The following is an 11,310-nucleotide window of genomic DNA, read 5'->3' on the forward strand; positions in this document are numbered from 1 at the left end:
TTCGTAAAGACTGCTCACCATATAAATGTGCAAGTAAACAGTCAAACAAGAGACTTTTTATGCTGTACAAATTTTAATAGAATAGCTTAACTGTTCTGCACAAACTGAAACACAGCATTGAGTAACAAACTGTGATGGCTGAGGCAGAGCCACGGCATTCGCGCAGTCTAAAGAGGGCTGAGGTTCTGCAGCTTGAGGACCTGACCTGCTAGCCACAAGCAAAGGCCCACTTTACAAAGGCTGAATGTATACTATTATTGCATAAACTGATGTGGGGTATGAAACCTATACAATAGGCAAAAAAGGAGAATGGTGCTTCCGTTCCCCACAGCTGAGCACCAAGAACATCCGCAGTGCCCTGTTGTCATGGACCATATGAAACTTACACTTGCATGGAGGCAGAACGTGCTGCCCATTGACAAGGAAATTACTGCTGTCCTGGAGTAGAGGGCAGTGACAAAACAGAAGGGAAAAAAAAACGACTCCTATAACGACCATGAAGTTTTCCATGTGGAGACTGTGCTGCATCCTTGTTCTGCGATTCTCACTGAAAAAAAAGTCAATTTGGCAATTGATACTTTTCATTTATGAAGCAAATGCTTGGGCACCAGAGCGATAGCTTTGGTGGGGCTGCTACAATGAGACAAGAGCTACACTGGATCTGCTCTGCATGGTGTGCTTTGTACAGGGAAACAATCACATGCACAGCTCCATCAGGCCACATAAAACTAGTATACATATTTTAAACCAGTTTTAACACAAAATAAACTAATAAATAACTTCTGAATAACTGAAAGTTGCCCTAAAATGGAAAAAAATCCCATTGAGGTCAGACACGGGAAGACATCTCCCAATAGTCAGGCTCTGTTACCAAGGACATAACTACTGCACAAAAAAACTACAAAAAATTATGTCTCACTAGCATTGCAAAGAGACTGGACCTCCCATCATTATAAATCCTGTCCTAGTAAATGTGCACAGGAACTGACACAGTAAGTATTCAGTTATTTTCCCCCTGGAGCATCTGATCAATGTGCTCATAAAACCTGAATACAAAATTGACAAGAAAGCAAAAATGACCCACCTACCACTTCCTCTGTCTTAATAATGCTAATTTTATTATTAATACTAATAATAAAGACTTGTGACATATTATTTAACTGTTTATTATATTGTTATTTTTATTATTATTTTTTTAAATGCCCTTGTACTCAAGCTTTTGTAACGTCATCACTCATGTTCATACTCACCTTTCTCCCCTTCCTCTAACTCCTCTTCAAAATACACAGGAACATGAGTAACAGAAACAGGAGAACATACACACATTAATGCTTCATATGATCAAATGTGTGTTTAAATGGCCATTTTAAAATTATTTTTATACTGTTCAGACAATAAATGTGTTGCTGCTTCTTAATCTTGACTTTTTTGACATAGTTAATAAACAGCATAAAGACAGTAAACAGTGAATGAAATTTTGTTTTCAGTCTGCTTCTTTTGTCAGGAAATGCCTGAACTGCATTTAGCTAATATTGCATTTAGCTAAATACTGCAGTCAGAACCACATGTCTGTTGAAAACGACTCACCAGAATCTATGAGGTACATTTTTTAATTCACAAACTTCTAAATTAGTTCACACTAAAATTTTGACTTTGTTGCCTACTCACCTCATCCTCACTACTGATTTCCTAACTCCAATAATAAAATAAATCCTAATTAATAGGTTGCCTTGAATTTATCAACTGTTCTCTAACTATAAAAAGGGTCTTTGAGTAAACTGTAATCAAGCAAAGGGATTAATGATCAGTGGCTTAAGGCAATTGGCAAGGAGTTGTGTACACTCTCATCATCCTCTAGGACTTCTCTGGTGAAGCAGAGCACTGCAAACAAGACTATCTGCTCATGGAAAAATGGCCAAAATCTGTGGCTAGACTGAAATGAGCTTCTTCATCCTATGGTGAAACAGACATTTAAGAGATGGTGACATCAAAACACAACAGAACAGGGCCCAACTGACTGATGTACAAACACTAGAAACATGCACAACATTAACAACATGCTCACTAGTGAAGGCAAACAACCCTTGGAAATCAGCTGGGAAAATGCTGATTTCATTTATTTTAATGCATCTCTAGTGAGATACTGCAAAATGGCAGTACTGGAATGTGCTAACAAGTTCATTTCATGCATGTTTATTTCAGCATGCATTGCAACCCCCCCCCCCCCCCCACCCCAAACTACATCTGAAACTGAAAGACAAAAAGATGACACTGTTAATCTGTAGCACTTTCCATCACAAATCATAAGCATGCCTGAGCCACAAGTACAACTGATGTCACGGGTCTGCAACCCATCTAATGGGTGTGTCTGAGATTGCACAGTTCACCATTAGTAAGACGTGGAGCACCCTGACATAAACACACAAGAGAGCACTACTCACCATCATGTGTGTCTGCAGCATAGAGTAAGACATTTGATGAATTTATATTCATATTAATATTTTACACTTAACATACAGTTGCAGGAGAGAAAGAACAGGTATGAAAAGTAAAATGCAGCTAAAATATAACCAAACACATGGTTTTATGTCAATGGTTTAACAGTGTCTTGCTTTACATGTAAATTGTATATTGAAGAAGAAATTACCCCTTAACACCTATCTACAGATTTACCTTGGTCCCTCTAACAATCACCACTGGATTATGATCCACTATTTAATACCTAAGCCCTAGTAATGACCAAATTCTTGTGTATTTAGCAGCCCACATTCCCAGCAGTCTCCTCATTAGAAAAAGAAGACCTACACCTGCGGTTTCATGGTTAGACTTGTTCATTGCATCATTCAGGTTTTGAGCCCTGCTCATTTCCCTGAGATTAAATGCGGCGACTGATGATAATGGCATCGCGCCACCAAGGAAAAATTCTGGGCAAGTCACCTCACCAACAGTCAAATTAAGGTGACTGTTCACATCCGGCTGGCTGAGGGAGGGTTTATGAATGGCATGCGGGCGTGTTGCCTGTTACACTTTCCCACAGTCATGGAGCTGGTGGTGCCACATTCCTTCCCCGTCTCTACCAGTAACGTGGGCTGCTGACATTCCCATGTTGCCAACTACGATTTTGTGAATGGGAGGAATCAAGTGAATGGAGAGAATGGATGATAAGGTGACTTTTTTTGGTCACAAAAGCGGTCACATTTTGCTTTCTGGGATCTCGAGATCCTTATCTACCTGGGCTGGGCAGGCATGAATGTCATAATTCCCCTCCAGCGAGCCATATCTTTATGACTTTGTCCAGGAATGTGACTGTGGGGACAGTAGACACCTGTAGGTCTTTTATACGTCTATACTTAACAGGCAACAGTAAGCCTAACATCAAAGACATGCTCAGACAAGAGTTGCGTCAATGGCGTTCCTCCCACTCCCAAAGTTCTAGCCAATGACAGTGTTTCAGATTTTGATTTGAAATAAAAAGCTGTGAGCAGCTACATGGCTCAGGGCTTGTAAGTTAGGAGGAAACAGTTTTGCTCTTGAAATCTGATTTAAAATTTAATAAATGTGTTATATCAGGGGAGCTAATGAATTTCTAGAATAATCATCATCATCATCAAACTTGAATGCTTATGTTTGGAACTAATAACACGGTTGAAGTGAAAAACAGTGAATTTCTGCCCGCAAAGAAATGCACGTGGCATGTAATGTTTGAATGATTTGTCTGATGGCAACACAGTCGTATAGTCTGAACTGCACTAACCCTGCTGCTCATTATGGGAAATGAGCCACAGAACTGGTCTTCTCACCCTGATACACTGCTGTGTCACCCTGCTAATTTCTGCATTTCTGATTCCCCTTTTCATCCTCCACTTAAATCAAACATGCTTCCATCATTTTCGGTTATGGTGAAAAAGTCATCAACCGTTAAGAGAACCCATGCCATTTATGATCTCACCAAGGGCCTTAATTTCATTATAAAACTGTCAGGTTTATAATTCATAAAATGTCTCTTTCAGCAATATGTGATCTATTAACAGTCCCTCTTATATACATCCCTCACTATTAACCATTACCCACTGTAACTTAAACCCTGGCCACAATTACTGTAAAACTTCTATGAAATGCCATGTCTCTTTAACAAGTGCCGGTCTCCTTTAGTGACTTGGCATAAAAGATCATTGTAGTGAATTCCCATAGCTGGGTCCACCCTTTTAACATTATCTTTAATATTATTTTTTACAGTTTTTCATTTAACTGTCTTATATTAAAACAGTTGAACCTTACATTCTAATTTAGCAGCAGCCTACACAAAAAGTATTGGTAGTGATTAGTCTTCTAATGTCATGGTAGAGCTTTTGTTTACCTTGAGAATATTGATTATTGACAACAAATGTAAATGAGCAAGATGTGAACAACAGTATATCAGATATAGAGAAAAATGAGACAAAACATGTTATGCTACCCTACAAAACACCAAATTATGGGAAAATCCAAAATAAAAAGATGTGGTCCTCATGTTCTATTCTCTAAACAGACTATGAGCCGATGATACAGACAGAATGTGAAAATCTATATTTGCCCAACTGGTAGTTTATTCGCATTGGGTAAACTTGTCCAAGAACAACTGATGTGTGGTGGCATAAATGATACAAGGAAAACCGTGGCACTCACACTGGAGAGAAAACGTGACACATCTGTGAGGGCAAACTGGGGTCACTAATGATGAAACATCATGCTTTCTTTTCAGGAAGAGACAGACATAGCAGTGTTGTAACTATCATGATTTGTCTTTTCTAGTCATGATTTCCCCCATTTTAAATGTGAGACATTAAATGCCTGTTTCCAACAGTAACCGGTCTCTTATAGATGGTGGGGCTAATCTGGGCTCTAAACTCCAGGAAACCTCACAGAAGTTTTATGGTAAACAAGAATAACTACAGTCCGTTTTTCACCTCTGGCCTATTTCACTCTTGACCCACTGCAGTCTCCAGTGGAAACACACAGTTCACGGCCATGTACAGTTTCAGACGTGTTTTTGTTTCAGACGTGTTTTTAGTATGGAAAAGTTTAGACATCAAAGTGACGCACTTGGGTTGAAAGCAGATCTGAAGGAATTATTGCACTTAGTGTATGAACTGTGATAGCTTCCCAAAACTAAGTGCATGCAGTTCTAACAAACATCAGTCCAGAAAAATGAAAGTCATCGGGTTGAGCAAGCAGACAAGGCTGATTTCATGACAGACAGCCTACCTACAGGGGAGTGCTGCCCCCTGCTGGTTGTATGGGGATTACTGTTTCAGATCAAGGGCTCCATGTCACCAAGTATCAAATAAGCCACAGAATTTGGTGTCCTAACACATTCATGTGACATTGTCATAAAAGAAAAGCTGGAGGTCACAGTGAAAGCAACATGCCTTTAACAAGGCTGAAGAGGCTGAGGGAGTCAATGGGCACTTGTTTGGTCATGGTCCTCACAGGACCCTCCCCTTTGTGTTTCTGTTTCTTCTTGACGGTTCTCAGAGTCATGTCTTTGCCTTTGTTCATGTCACAGCTGAGTGGAGACAGAAAGAAAAGCCACAGGAACCCTCCTCTAAAAAATGGCCACCATTTTATCATAAAATTACAAGCCAATGAGCATCTCTCAATAGACTTCTACAATATTATTTTGCATCTTAGCTGTAAAAAGACATTAAGTCCTTGAAAATGAGCTCCAGGGAAAGTACTGTGGAGGGACTAAGCACACAAGTCAATAGCCCTTGACATTCTAGGCACACAGTTATGGTTGGCACCTTTTAACACACAATGATCCAATTGTTTTCTGTACAGTAAGAATAGATCTTAAATTGGATGCAATATTTCTTCTGTAGAAATCTGTCCCCTCTGTCCCTCTCTCACCCCCATCAAAGCCCATGATCTCAGGCCCACCGACTCAAAGGACTGGAAGGGTCAACCTCCACTTTCAACTTGTACAGCTTAGTCAGAATAGTGTAGGTGAAGAAGCAGTCAGACTCACAGTGGAACTCTAAAGGAAATCTCTGTCAAGGTAAATAATAACTATTACAAATTGAGTAATGGACGCGTAACCTGGCTTAAAGGTCAGTTTATCGGATAGACTGGGGATGTATCCCCCATCTACTCACCGCCAGCTCCTCCTTGTCCTCTCTGTCAATATGCCATTTGCGCTCCTCTTCTGTAGGTTTCACTGTTCCCAAGACCATATCTTGTGTCTACGAACATGCAGACAGACACGTATGTGACCCATGTGCATTGAAATTCAAAAATATTTCCATCCTGTAGTACATTTAGCAATGTCCATGAGCCTCTCAGACCCACACACAATCACACACCATAATATGCATGCTCAGCTGCCCACTCCCACACTGTGAAGAACCTAAAACAGGTTCTGCATTTGAGTTTGCCATGTTGCAATGCCTGTTTACAATACTGAACTACCAGCTAGCTTGTCCCCAACTTTGGAAGCAGCCATATCTGACAGGGAGCAGCTGGCCGCTCGTTTGCAGTGGCTTGAATATAGCACTGAAACGGCACCCACTGTCCTGAGGTAAAAGGTCAGGGGGTCAAGCCAGTCCGAGTGCAGGGGAACAATTGGACACTGTGCCCAGTGCTATGTAGTGGTGTACCTTGCTGAAAAATGGCTGGTACAGGGAGCTGTACTCTGCAGCTTGTGGACCTCCTTGTAGAATTTGGCTTTGATGTGTTGGCACTACATGTGCAGCTGCTTCAAGGCACTCACGCTTCTCCTACCAGACCTGGGTAAGGTGGAATGGAGGGAAAAACACACAGAAGGAGAAAACACGGCTGCTCACAGTTCCAGGATACCAAAAGACCTTACAGCAGAGTTAAGAGAGATATGGACCCATAGGATAGTGAATACCAACTTAAGATCTGAGTTTAGATGTTTAGGCTTTTTTATATGGTTAAAAACCAATACCATAAGGTTCAGGTTTGCAAACAAAAAAGATATTTTGGACCTCTGTCTTTGGCAGAGAGAGGTACAATGTTTTTTAATTCCATCTTTTTGTGTACGTACTGATAATAATGCCAAGACAACAGAAATGTATGTCTCAATTTCAGCAGAGCATTGGATGTAGATAGGACAGCTCACCTCTTGATGATGGCAGAGGGATTGCAAAATGAGCAGTCCAGTCTTTCCTGAAGTCCTGCCACAACCTGGGGAACCTACATTATCTAATCTGTCCCGCTTGCTGCAAAAAAGACCAGTCATAAATCAACGAGATACTCAGGAAGCAGTGACAAGTGCATCAACAACATCAAAGGATAAATAACTAAGGGTCACACCATGCACTGAATAAATGCACGGAGATTGGGTCATTTTTCCCACTACACAATCCCCTTCTCCCAGCTGACACCTGTGGGAAGGAGCCTTTCCTCTGCACTTGAGAAATAGATGATGAGCTCTCTCAGTCTTACTGGCAGCTGAACTAGAGACCCAACTGCAGCTTGACAAGGGTCAAGTGGTCCATGGTAATGAAAATTTTGACACTCAATACAGCTCCTGCCAGGGTGGAACTGGATTTGGCACATATCAAAAGACAAGGAAGGTTTCACAGGAAAAAAAAAGCAGAACAAAATAAAATATATATATATGGTATATCAAAACTAACTGGCTGCCATGCAATTAATGGGTATATCTCAGCAGACTAAAGATGCAATTTAATCTGGCGCAGATTAAAGGAACACTGTTTAAAACACTCCTGCTTGACTGCTTTTACAATCACACTCTGTTGCATTTGGTGTGGAGGTAGGCTATCTATGCTGTTTCTTGCTAACAAACAAAAGCAACGGCAATTCCTTTGGGCAACTGGCACTGTGAAAAAGACTTGCTCTTCATGGGGACGTGACTTTGAAGCAACCTTGATTCCCAAACTGCTTAAGACGACATGTAATGTTCTTACTGATTTTATCTACCAAGGGCCGTGCCACTTCCATTTACAAGTACTGAAAGATAGCCAGCAAATGAGAAATACAGCACTGCTTTCTCAATGTGGCAGGAAGACTGGATTTAAAGAAGACTCAATTTCTTGGAAAACTGCAGTTTATCAGTATAAAAGCTTTTAAAAAACAATTACACAGTAACAGCTAGGGGAGCTAAAATGAAAAGGGAACAAGGGTGACTACAAGTGAACAAAAAGCATACTTGGCACCTACTTGGCTAGGACCGACAATTGGACATCGAGTCTGAGTACCATGTCCATGGCTTGAATAAATGTATGTGATTTTTTTTGCTCTCTGATAATTGGACCTCAGTCTTTTACTTTGGATTCTAACTGTACCGTTAAGGCATGGTAGTGCTTTTTAGTAGATTTTTACACTAGTAATCTGGTAACGTGCACAATTTCGTTTCACCTTCTTTGTTTGCGGAGTTTCAGCCAAACTGAATTAGACTCTTAACAGACAATATACATCTTTAATAGTTCCGTGATGAGGCAGAAAAATAAAAACAGAATAAACTGTAACTGATGTAAATCGCACTAGATAAGAGCGTCCGCTAAATGCCAATAATGTAATATATGTAATGGAGACATCTGCAGTTGTATCTTGTTTAAGGAGTACGAACAGACTTCAACTGCTATTGATACAACACCGTGCAAGATACCTTCTAATCTTATAAAGTAAACAGGAATGAAAACAAGTTATGGAATATGCACGCCCTTCGAAAAAGTCATTGTTAACAGTAGTTATAGCCAGCTAACGTTTCAAAATTTGTAATCAACATTAGCATTATCCAATGGTAAACTTCTAACATAACGTTATTTTACAGCGGCTGTTACATAAAATTAGCATGCCAACAGGAATACTTGCCAGAGGATTACCCAGACAACTACTAATGTGACACCAGCAAAATAAAGCTAACCAGCTGACTGGCTTTATGACATTTATTTTCCACCTGACCGGTAAGGTAGCCAAGTTGGCTGTCTTGAACCGTGCAACAACCTCACACGACTGACATACAGTTAGCTAATGGCTGATTCAACTGCTGATTTACGTCGGCTCAATAACGTAACCTAGCTGGCTAGTTTTTATTATTTTGAAATAACGACAAAGTTCGATCTGCAGCTGAGACCAAATCACACCCAATGACGTATCCCATCTTCAGGTGAGTTTGTCCCAATGTGTTGACTTTAATTGATCTGGCAAAGTGTGTCATTAGGGTCTCTGGGCCCTCAAACGACTGTGCGCATTGTTAACAATGAGAAAAGAAACTCTCGCTTACTAACACTAACTGACATCCACCATTTTATTGTGATAAAAATGCCGGACTTAATAGCTAATTAACTGCTTCACACATATATGATTGTAAAGTACAAAGCAAAAACTGCCCACATAATTTTGGGCAAGATTCAATGCGTAGAAAACTGGCTTGCTTAAGTTCGGAGACAGACGCATGGTGTTTGAAATGTATGATCTTCAAAGCTTACTAGCACCACATTAGCTCGGTAGCCGCTCCCAATAGTTTGCTCAGTCAGTGACAAGTCCACATGTTGCGCTTGCAAGATACCTACCTCCGAAATTACCAGCCAATATTACGCAGTATTAGTGAGAGATCGTGAGCCGTTTATTTTAGCATTTGCCCATATGTTGATTGAAAAAAAAAATACACGTTTGATTTTAAAAAAGTATCATCAAACTTAACAGCACATTTAGCATAGTTCCGCTGTCTATACTCAGACCTGCCTGGTGCCTGTGTCCTAACCGACAGCTACGCAACTTACACTACTAAATCGACCCCTCATAGGTCAATTTTTCATCATGACCCAGAGCCATGTAGAGCCTCTACAGGGCTCTGTTATGACCGCCCTCGCAGAACGGAAGAACCCCTAATAACGTCTTACGCCATTGGATTCTTACTCTCAAAGGCGTGTCCAAACCAGAGCCATACTAGCCACAGTATGGAGTTGTTTGAAAAATTCCCGGGTAACATACAGTATATCAGTAAATAGGACGCTATTTGAAAGCACTCAAAAGAAGGGCTACTTATGCAGCAGGGTGAAGAGAAGGTAAAGAGAAGAGACTGTGATCGCGAACCCGATGATTTGTCAGAATTCAACACAAAATTATGCAATGACGGTGCGGTGACATGTGATATGTTCAGCGTTGGAAACTTCGAATTGAATTTCTTCATTCAAAATAATTTCTGACTGAGAGCACACAATGGCTTACCCTTATCTGTCAATCGAAGTATAGGGATGGCAAATATACCTATATAGCAAATGTTAAGCCCTTTTAGGACATTACACTTTTTCTGCTGCTCCATCTTCCACTTTTTATCACTACATATCCTCATTACCCCTCGTACTTTCCCCCAGTGGTCCATCCTGTCTGAACAGCCTAAACTTCAGTTTAATTAGCCTATAGCAACATAGCATGGTAAGAAACTGCAGGTTATCGTCTTCCTTTGGCACACAATGTATTATGGGTAATACTACAAATGTGGTTACTGTGGATGTGATTCATTGTGAAAATATTGATTGTTGCATCAGTTTACAAATGTATTTTCCAGGAACAAGAACGCACTGCATTGAAAAAGTGGGGGCCACTTAAACAATCCAGTTTTCTGTAGATAGATATTTCGAGAAAAAAAAAGGGTCTGCAGTGATACTGGCATCTATAACAAAAATGTTTTCCATGTATAAAAATATCAAGATCCTTGCATTAAAATCACACATTCTTCTCATGCCACTACATGCGCAGTTGTAAAACAAGTGCCTCAAAGTATTGATATCAAACAGAGCACCACTTACTCTTTACTGTACGTGTTTCATGTTGTTATTAACTTTACCATGAGAAGAGAACGTGGTCATCTGACGGTTGTCATCTGTTGTAAAGCAGCGGTAGAAAGCACTGGCAATTATGCAGCTAGAGTGTTGCGGACCAGCTATACAGGTATAATTACTAGACAATATGAGTCTGACCCTATCTCTTCCAATCCACAGTCTTATGTAGTACATTCTATCAGTAACATGGTTGTACATATAATACAATGTTTTACATTTACATTTATTTATTTAGCAAATGCTTATATCCAAAGTGACGTACAAAATAACATGATTCTACTGGGTAGTATCATGAATAGTATCATGAATTTTCAACTCAAGCACTGTTAACAGAAGGTATAAGATGAAGCAGAAGAGTGGAAAAAAGTAATAGAAATTAACAACAAACCAAAACAAAAATGAATTCCTGATGTGCACATTTCACATACTATAAGTGTCGTAGTGTCTGTAAGCCACATTTTAGTGGCTATTCCTTTCCTGCCTACCACAAACAAGGACA

The 11,310-nt window shown here is 40.1% G+C and overlaps 1 long non-coding RNA gene across 1 annotated transcript; it reads right to left on the reverse strand.

Moving 5' to 3' along the window:
• Positions 1-4,508: 4,508 nt before the first annotated feature.
• LOC118782343 lies at positions 4,509-9,753 on the reverse strand. The gene is made up of 5 exons (XR_005005131.1): positions 9,540-9,753; positions 7,121-7,220; positions 6,636-6,764; positions 6,135-6,221; positions 4,509-5,545 (listed from the first exon to the last, which is right to left on the reverse strand). It is a non-coding gene; the product is annotated as an uncharacterized LOC118782343 (long non-coding RNA).
• Positions 9,754-11,310: the final 1,557 nt, after the last annotated feature.

This window comes from Megalops cyprinoides, chromosome 8 (assembly GCF_013368585.1).
Source record: "Megalops cyprinoides isolate fMegCyp1 chromosome 8, fMegCyp1.pri, whole genome shotgun sequence".
NCBI lineage: Eukaryota > Metazoa > Chordata > Actinopteri > Elopiformes > Megalopidae > Megalops > Megalops cyprinoides.